This window comes from Centroberyx affinis, unplaced genomic scaffold (assembly GCF_046629955.1).
Source record: "Centroberyx affinis isolate AG114_WGS23_722 - 3 ecotype Tasmania unplaced genomic scaffold, CSIRO-AGI_Caff_v1 ptg005113l_1, whole genome shotgun sequence".
In the NCBI taxonomy this organism is placed as follows: domain Eukaryota; kingdom Metazoa; phylum Chordata; class Actinopteri; order Beryciformes; family Berycidae; genus Centroberyx; species Centroberyx affinis.
Genome location: NW_027282532.1, coordinates 5,001 through 13,728, shown reverse-complemented (window position 1 = coordinate 13,728; position 8,728 = coordinate 5,001).

Sequence of the window (8,728 nt, the reverse complement as noted above, 5' to 3'; positions counted from 1 at the left end):
CCCTGAACTACCCTGGACTACCCTGAACTACCCTGGACTACTGCAGACTTTGCCTCTCAAATCGTTGCCAAATTGAATTGAAAAACATTGAATCTGTCCCCAGCGTAAGATGCATCTGATCTCAGACCAGCAGTGAACAGTTGGAAGGCTCAGATGGATCTGGTCCAGTGTGGTGACAGAGATGAACCTGGTTCCTCTGTTCTCTGGTTCCTCTGTTGGACGGGCCGGTTCTGTCACTCTGTTCTAATTAAAGCTCATATTGTCATCCTGCTGCCACTAGCTGGAACTAATCTCCTCTATCTTCTTTTTCCTTTTCCCCTTTTTTCCTTTCTCTCCCCTTTTCTGTTCCTCTCCTTCCTCTTTCTGTTCTGTCTTGTTTCCTAACCCGACCCAGCCACCGGCAACTAACCTCTGACCTCCTGACCTCTGACCTCTCAACTCCTCCTCCTCACCCAGTGATGTCACTCCACCGGCTGCTGCTCGCTCTCCTCTGCTTCTCTGGTTCTGCAGAAAGAACAAAGAGTGGGTTGGGGGTGGAAGGGGGGTGGAGAGGGTGGGGGTGTCTTCTCATCAGCTGACAAATGGACACTACAAAGGCTTGTCAGATATATACCGCTCCCCCTATGAACACACACACACACACACACTCACACACACTCACACACACACACAGGGAGAGGGGTTGACCATGACTGTAGACCTGCACTGAATCACTATAAAGCAATAAGGTCTGAAATCTCCCCACCCCCCGTCTCCTTCCCACAATCAGCCACCTTCTCCATGTGAATCCAACCCAGGCAACCACCAATCACAGTACACCACACTGCCCCCCCACCAACACCCCCCACCCCCCCACACACACACACAAACACCTCCTCCTCTCATAAGCCACCAGCCCTCCAGGAACCTGCTGAGGATGAAGACAAATACGAACCTGGACCCAAACACAATCACCAACTCCAGTCCCGCCCCTTCACCCAGGTGACCTTTGCCCTCTGTCAGACTCTGAATGTACACCAGCTCAGTCTGAAGCGGCTCTGTGGCAGCCGGCAGGTGTGACCCCTGACCCCCACTCACTTCTGGTAGGATCTGGAGCCTGAACCAGAACCAGGAGAGAGTCAAGGCTTTCTCCAGACTGCCGGGCCAAATCAGATTTTTGGCATATCGAGATTGGCGTCTGAACAGCAAAAACAGAACAGCAAAAAAACACACGGAAACCGATTCTTGCAAATCGGATTTAAGCCACATTTGTATGTAGTTTGAAATGTGATTCAAATCAGATTTCTACAGATGCGTCTCAGTCTGATGGTTTTCAAACTGTCCTTTACGTCACTCGCAACGCGACACGTGATGTTGGCGTCACATCCAGAGCGCCAGAAACCAAAATAGAGAATGCAAACAACTAGACAGTCACAAGATGATCCATCTCCATTCTGCACTTGCAGCTTTTTGTTTTGGTCCTGTATTTGAAAAACGTGGCATCAGTTACCGTACGTACACACGCGTAACTTAACGCTGCCTGAACACACAAATCTGACATAATTACTTGCAATTTTCCTGATTACATTACTTGCAGTCAGTCCTAAAGATCGTATTTGAGAAACAAATAGGATTTGCCTGCAGTCTGAACAAAGCCACAGAGTGTTTCATCATTAGGAAAGGGTAAAGTATTGGTTTTTAAAGTCCTGTCACCTGCCGTTGTATTTTTCCTGCCATGAAGGAAGATGTCAGCAGTCCACCGTTACTTTGAGGATGTAAAAGCCATGCTTGCCTATCTGCTGTACAAATGTATTGAAATTGTAGATAATTGTGTACAATGGGGAATGAGGACAGCAACTTCAGACATTTTTTTATTATTATTATGTGAGTGCTGATGCAGAGAAGAAATCTATATTTTTCCAAAACACTGACTTTTTATGCCTTTGAGTGATGTATAGTGAAATGAGCGATGAACAAAACCCTTTATGTCATGAATACAATCTTTACTTTCCTCGCAAGGACGGAGAAGCTGTTCCAAGACCAAAACAACCTTTCATTTAAAAATTCTAAGGGTTCAGAATTTAAAGCAGAGAGAGAATCAGAAGTGCCTTATTTTCCTCCTGGGTTTCTGATATCTGAATGTGTCATCAGCCTTGAAGCTGCAGACGGGCCGGGACACACAGCTCCGCTCAGCAGACAGCATTCAGCACTGCCAGCCGGTCAACAAGCCTTACACCGAGACAGAAGGAACACGAATGTCCTGCATGCCCTCGCTGCCTGCAACAGTCTATAGTCTGAAATCCATGAGAACGTTCTGTAATAACAGGTAGTTCTGTATGAGAGTCACTACAAATACAGTCAAATTTATCATTATTAGAGCAGTAGGCTTAAGCTGGTCTTCTTGTTAGTGTAACTTGAAGGATCAGTTCTGTGATTTAGTTCCTCTATATAAATCCTCTCTTCCTCCTGTAGCTGTTGGACCCACAGACAGTACTGTCTGTAGCTGTTGGACCCACAGACAGTACTGTCTGTAGCTGTTGGACCCACAGACAGTATTGTCAGTAGCTGTTGGACCCACAGACAGTACTGTCTGTAGCTGTTGGACCCACAGACAGTATTGTCTCCAGTCAGCTGTCAGTTGAAGCTCTGCTGCCTCTTGCTGCAACAAAGAGTCCAAACTGTTTGTCAGAATATTCCAGAAAAGAAAGAGTTTGTGAAAACGATCCGGAGAGCGACCAACGTATTTCTCTCCGCGGCCCGGAAAGCGGCGGCACCGACCGTTTCCCCTCGGAAAAATAGTTCTGTGGTTTCCTGATCAGTGAAAGTTTCCTTTCAACTCTGTGGGACACAAACGACTTTTCTGGAATATTCTGACAAACAGTTTGGACTCATTGTTGCTGCAAGAGGCAGCGGAGCTTCAACTGACAGCTGACTGGAGACAAGACTGTCTGTGGGTCCAACAGCTACAGACAATACTGTCTGTGGGTCCAACAGCTACAGACAGTACTGTCTGTGGGTCCAATAGCTACAGACAATACTGTCTGTGGGTCCAAGAACCACAGGAGGAAGAGAGGATTTATATAGAGGAACTAAATCACAGAACTGATCCTTTGAAGAAATAATGATCCAGTCTTTCAGACACATCAGAGTTTTTCTGGCCGGGTTTCCAGCAGGATTAGAGGAGACACTCGGTCTGTTAAAGAGAAACAGAATCTGCTGGGCGTCCCGGAAGCTCAGCGGTCCGAGGCTCAGACTGTGTAACCACAACGTCCCGGGTTCGAATCCGAACCTGGACCTTTGTCACATGTCACCCCCCCCCCTCCCTCTCCTGATCTGTCCTGTCTGTCTCTACTTTCAACTGTCAAATAAAGGCAAAAATGCCCAGAAAATAATCTTTAAAAAAAGAAGAAACAGAGTTTGCTCCTCAGACGTTAGCCGCAGTCTGTGTGTCCCGGCCTTCGCTGCTCCGTTTCCCTGCAGGTCTTTACTATGCAACAGATCGGCTCTGAGGGGGGGGGGGGGGGGGGGGGTTCAGCTTCCTGTCTTCCTGTCTGCTGTTTCTTTTAACCAATCTTCTGTTGCAGACATTATAAAAGTGTCAGTGATCACAGCTAGTGTTATTATTATTATGATTATCAACAGCGATCGTCTCTGAAGGTGAAGTCGGCTTCTCGTATCGTCTCTTTCGTCTGGAGATGAAAGAGCGTTTCCTGTGTGTGTGAGTGACAGCTGTCAGAGCCAATCAGAAAGCCGCCTCCAGCTTTTCATCTGATGCTATTTCCAGACTGTTCAGCTCGTTTGTGCGTTCCGAGGCAGCGAGCAGGATCTGCTGTTTGATTCGGAGACGGAGTGTAAATCAAAGAGTGTTCTGCTGTCAGACGCTCGGCTCGTTCTGTCAGCATCATTATCCAGACTGTGACTCTGTCTGAATTATTGCCTCTGAGAAGCCGGTTTGTGTATTTGCAGCCATTGTTACAAGTTTCTAATGTATTTTTCTATATTATTTTCTATGTGTGTGTAAATGAACTCATTAAATGACTTGTTTCCAGATTTGAACTACATAAATGACAAAACCAGCGCCATGGTGATGTGTTTTATTGGAGTTTATTGATCATTAAAGTGACTCCTTAAGCCTCACACACACACACACACACACACACACACACACACACACACACACACACACACACACACACAGCGCTCCAACATGAGGACATTTCTTTAGGTTCGGTGCAGCTTACAGTCAATATTCCAGTAAATGTTTCCCTTTAGGTAAATCAATTAAAGGATTGTCTGTTTTTATTCTCATTTATTTAACAGAATTAACACTGAGGTTCAAATCCACTGGCTGCTTTAATAAACTGCTGGCAAAATCAAAACACCACAGATATTAGTCAGTCCCATGTTTTAATAGTTGTACCCAGATGTCTCTGTGGAAGTGGACAGTAGCTTCTTGTTGTGGGGAAAGTGTCTCCTGTCATGTTGTACTCACAGCTGTCAGTCATTTAGCTGATGGAGCTGATCGATGGAAGCTCCGCCCCTTCTCCTTAAAAGAGGGACGAAAGCCGAGGCGAGCGGCCATGCTGAGCGCCAGAGATTTTCTTTTGCCGGTGCTCTGGGGTTGCTCGACTCTTCAGCGAGGGTGCTCTGAAATGTAGTGTGTCCCATTAATGTGCCGGTCGCCACAGTTTAATTTCTGCTGCAACACCCCCGACACACGTGCACACACACGCAGTGCGCACATACACACGTGCACACACACACACACGTGCACACACACGCAGTGCGCACATACGCAGTACCCGCTCTGCATTCTGTGAACAACACAAGGCGAGATATTCAGCTCATGGGATATAGATGTAAGGTTCACCAGCCTGCCTACGTAAACACACCTCTCTGAATATCAGAGTTCACAGTTATGCCACATAGGCTTGAACACAAGCAGCAAACAGAAACAGGTTTGTGCAGATTTCAGCCTCAGATCCTGAGATCACAAACTCATGCTGCCAGTCACCAACACCTCGACTCAACAGTGTTCTGTTCCTCCATAGATCTAATGTTATATGAATGAGCATCGCATAGAGATAACTATAAGGAGAATTTGTGCCTCAACCACCAAATGCATTAAATTCATAATAGGCAACAGAGATTAAAAAAAATAAAAAAAATCATGCACTTACCATTATGTGCAATTTAATTTTACAGTGCAACTAAGAGAGAAATTTTGTGGTAAACCAAAATATCGCGGGCAGGTGCAGGTCCCCTTCCTCATCTCCATCCTCTAACCCTTTTCTTGGTCCTGGTCAGTGACTAGCGTTGTGTCTACACCTTCATGAGACCTATACAGACCTATTACCACCTGTATCAGGTTCACAGTCACTCTCGTTTCCAGGTTTTGATTGAGTCTCCACATGTGGACTTTTATGGAGTAAAAAACGATCCATGGTAACTTAGCTAATGCTACAAAAATTGCGCTCTGGCCTCTGGCTAACAGGAAGTGGAAGGTCAAAAGTTCAGTGCGTGCTGCGCCCATTGGCCGAATCAGATCACCTGTGTTGGCTTTATGTTTTTTAGTCTAAAGAAATTCGGTTTGTTTTATTAATGTATTTATTCATTTTTCAAATTATAGTATTCACACATTAAAAATTAAAATTTCTAAATAAACCACAGAAATTTCTTGGGGGTGTTAGGGGGGTGCTATGGCTATCCTAGGGGCAGCTACAGCACCCCCAAGCCCCTCCCTGGCCCGCCTATGAGGCACACCCCTCAATGCTGCCCAGGATGTGGAGACCCTCCTGGTGGAATGGCCCTTAACATTAACACAGGCAGGCTCTTTGATCTGTGTGCCTGAGCGATGGCTTCCACAGTCCAGCAGGAAAGCCTCTGTGAAGACAAGGCCTGACCCTCCTGTGCCCGCTGAAGCAGACCGACAGCCCATCAGACTGGTGAAAGCTAGCTGTCACCTCCAAACACTGCTTAAGGACCCTGACTGGGCAGAGCAGCACCGCTCTCTCACTTGCTTCACCTTGCATGCGCCCACGATCGTATGCCGCTAGCTCAACACCCCGACTGGCATAGGAAGTAGACAGCGTCTTTGATAACAAGGAGGGGTGAGGCCACAGGACCACCCCGAACCATCAGAGTTCCAGCGCATGCATGCCTGACTCACAGACGGCATGAAGCTCACTCACCCGTTTTGCTGAAACTACGGCCAGCAGAAATGCTGTCTTAGCAGACAGCCATTTCAACTCCAACTGCCCCCCAGGCTCAAAGGGGGTTGGCAAAGTCCTTCAGGTCCCAACGGCAAATCCCATGACGGAACTCTCATCAACTGTGGGGGCTTCTGTCGCAGAGCCCCCTTTAAAAAACCACCAACAAGGCCGTGTGCTCCAACGGTCTGGTTCCCCGCTCCCACATGCCGAGCTGAGGTTGCAGCTACATACGCCTTCAGGGTCGAGACCGACCGGTTGCCCTCCAACAGGGACTGCAAGAACCTTCACACCATGGGCACGCTTCTGGTGTGATTCACCTGAATGCTGCTGAGCCGCAGGACCAAACATCTCAGCCGGGACCACCGGGAGAGAGCGGAGGACCCTCCTACGTGGCTCTGACAGCGGAGACTGTGCTAGCCATACCTGCCGGCGGGCCAGTGTTAATGTTGACATAAGCCTGCCAAGCTCTCTCGTCATAAATGCAAATGTCCGCAGTGAAGTGTCACTAATGCTCTGGGTAGAGGAGTCTGCCCCTGAGGCCTGCAAGGACTCGGAAAGGGCCAATATGAGGTGGGACATCGAGTTCCCCACGCGACCCGTGCGGAGCAGATCGTCAGTGATGCCACACCGCGGCCTGGGGCAGCGGGTCTGAAGGCCTCATCCGGTGACACGATTAGGGAAGCCAAGGTGGTTCCGCAGCAGGCATGCGGTCCAGTCCATAGCTGCCTGCATCCCGCATGGCGGCAAGGGCCCATTCAGGGGCGAGGGAAGACCTAGCAGGGGGGCTGTCCACTGGGGCCCTTTCCATCACTGTCCTGTACTGCAACATGAGCCCCGAGCGTGATATCGACCAAATGAAAACACAGAAAACGGGATGGAACTCTCTCTGTAACCGCTGCTCCGATACGTGTTCAGGCTGATTTACGGTCCGACGCTCCACAGAATGACGTATTTTCAACAGAAAAAAGTCTCTCACACTTCTCCTCTCATGTGGCACCTGGAGAGTTTTGTTGTGTCGCGGACACCGTCACATTTTGTCGCGCAGTGTGATTGGGTCACACTGCGTCACACTAACGTTGCCATGGAGATTGTAGTTTTCACTGAACTGAACGTCCTTACTGATATTTTGGTCTGTAACTTTTTTGTCCTTGTTTAATTAGTTTAATTAGTTTAGAACCTGATGATTTTGAACCAGAACCTCATTATTTTGAACCACAACTTTATTATTTTGAACCTCAACTTTATTTTGAACCTCAACTTTATTATTTTGAAACAGAACCTGATGATTTTTAACCAGAACCTCATTATTTTGAACCACAACTTTATTATTTTGAACCAGAACCTCATTATTTTGAACCACAACTTTATTATTTTGAACCAGAACCTCATTATTTTGAACCACAACTTTATTATTTTGAACCAGAACCTCATTATTTTGAACCACAACTTTATTATTTTGAATCAGAACCTCATTATTTTGAACCACAACTTTATTATTTTGAACCAGAACCTCATTATTTTGAACCACAACTTTATTATTTTGAATCAGAACCTCATTATTTTGAACCACAACTTTATTATTTTTAACCAGAACCTCATTATTTTGAACCACAACTTTATTATTTTGAATCAGAACCTGATGATTTTGAACCACAACCTCATTATTTTGACTGAAACAAGCCTTCTGCAATTTAGATGGAATGAATTTGCTGTGAATGTGAAATGTGTTTTCAGTATAATAACAGAAGTGAATCTGGTCCGGTCCAGTCTCTGTCTCCAGACCTCTTCTCTGACCTTCAGACTTCTCCGTGTCTCTATCAACCTTTTCTTCGGTCTAAAAAGTTTTCGGGGGTCCGGGTGGCTCAGTGGTTTAAGGCATGTAAATGCAATATTCTGGGTTTGAATCCGGACCAGGACCTAACCCTAACCCTCATCTTCCCTGTCTATCTCTAATGGAAAAACTGTCATAATAAAGATAAAAGAGAGAAATAATCTTTAAAAACTGTTTTCCTCCTCCTGGTCCAGCTGCTTTGTTTTCTCTCCAGTGCAGTCGAGTCAAATCCAGTTTGTCTCTGCAGGTCTTCATTAGTCTGTCTGAAGAACAACTAGATCTGCCTGATCAACAATCAATCACAGAACAAACTGATCAGTAGGCTACAGCAGAACGAAACACAGGCAGCATGTTGAGGCCTTGTCCACATTTATATGGATATTTATGAAAACACATTTTTTCCCGTCCGTTTTCAAAACCCTTCCTGTCCAGACCAGCTGTGTTTCAGAAAATCTGTCCGGAGGTGACGATGTGTCATAAAACTTTATGTCAAACACCACAGAAGAAGATCAGGAGCGTGTTCAGCGAGTAAATAATATATTGAAAAATACATATTTTTGTTTATAACTGTCTCTGCATCAGGATGAAACAGGAAGCGTCTGACTCCACTGGGGAAACTGTCCTGATATGCAAATTTATGTTTCTTTATGAATCGTGTTTGTGTCCAAATTCATTCTGATGAAAGAAAGTTTCCTGTCACATTAAT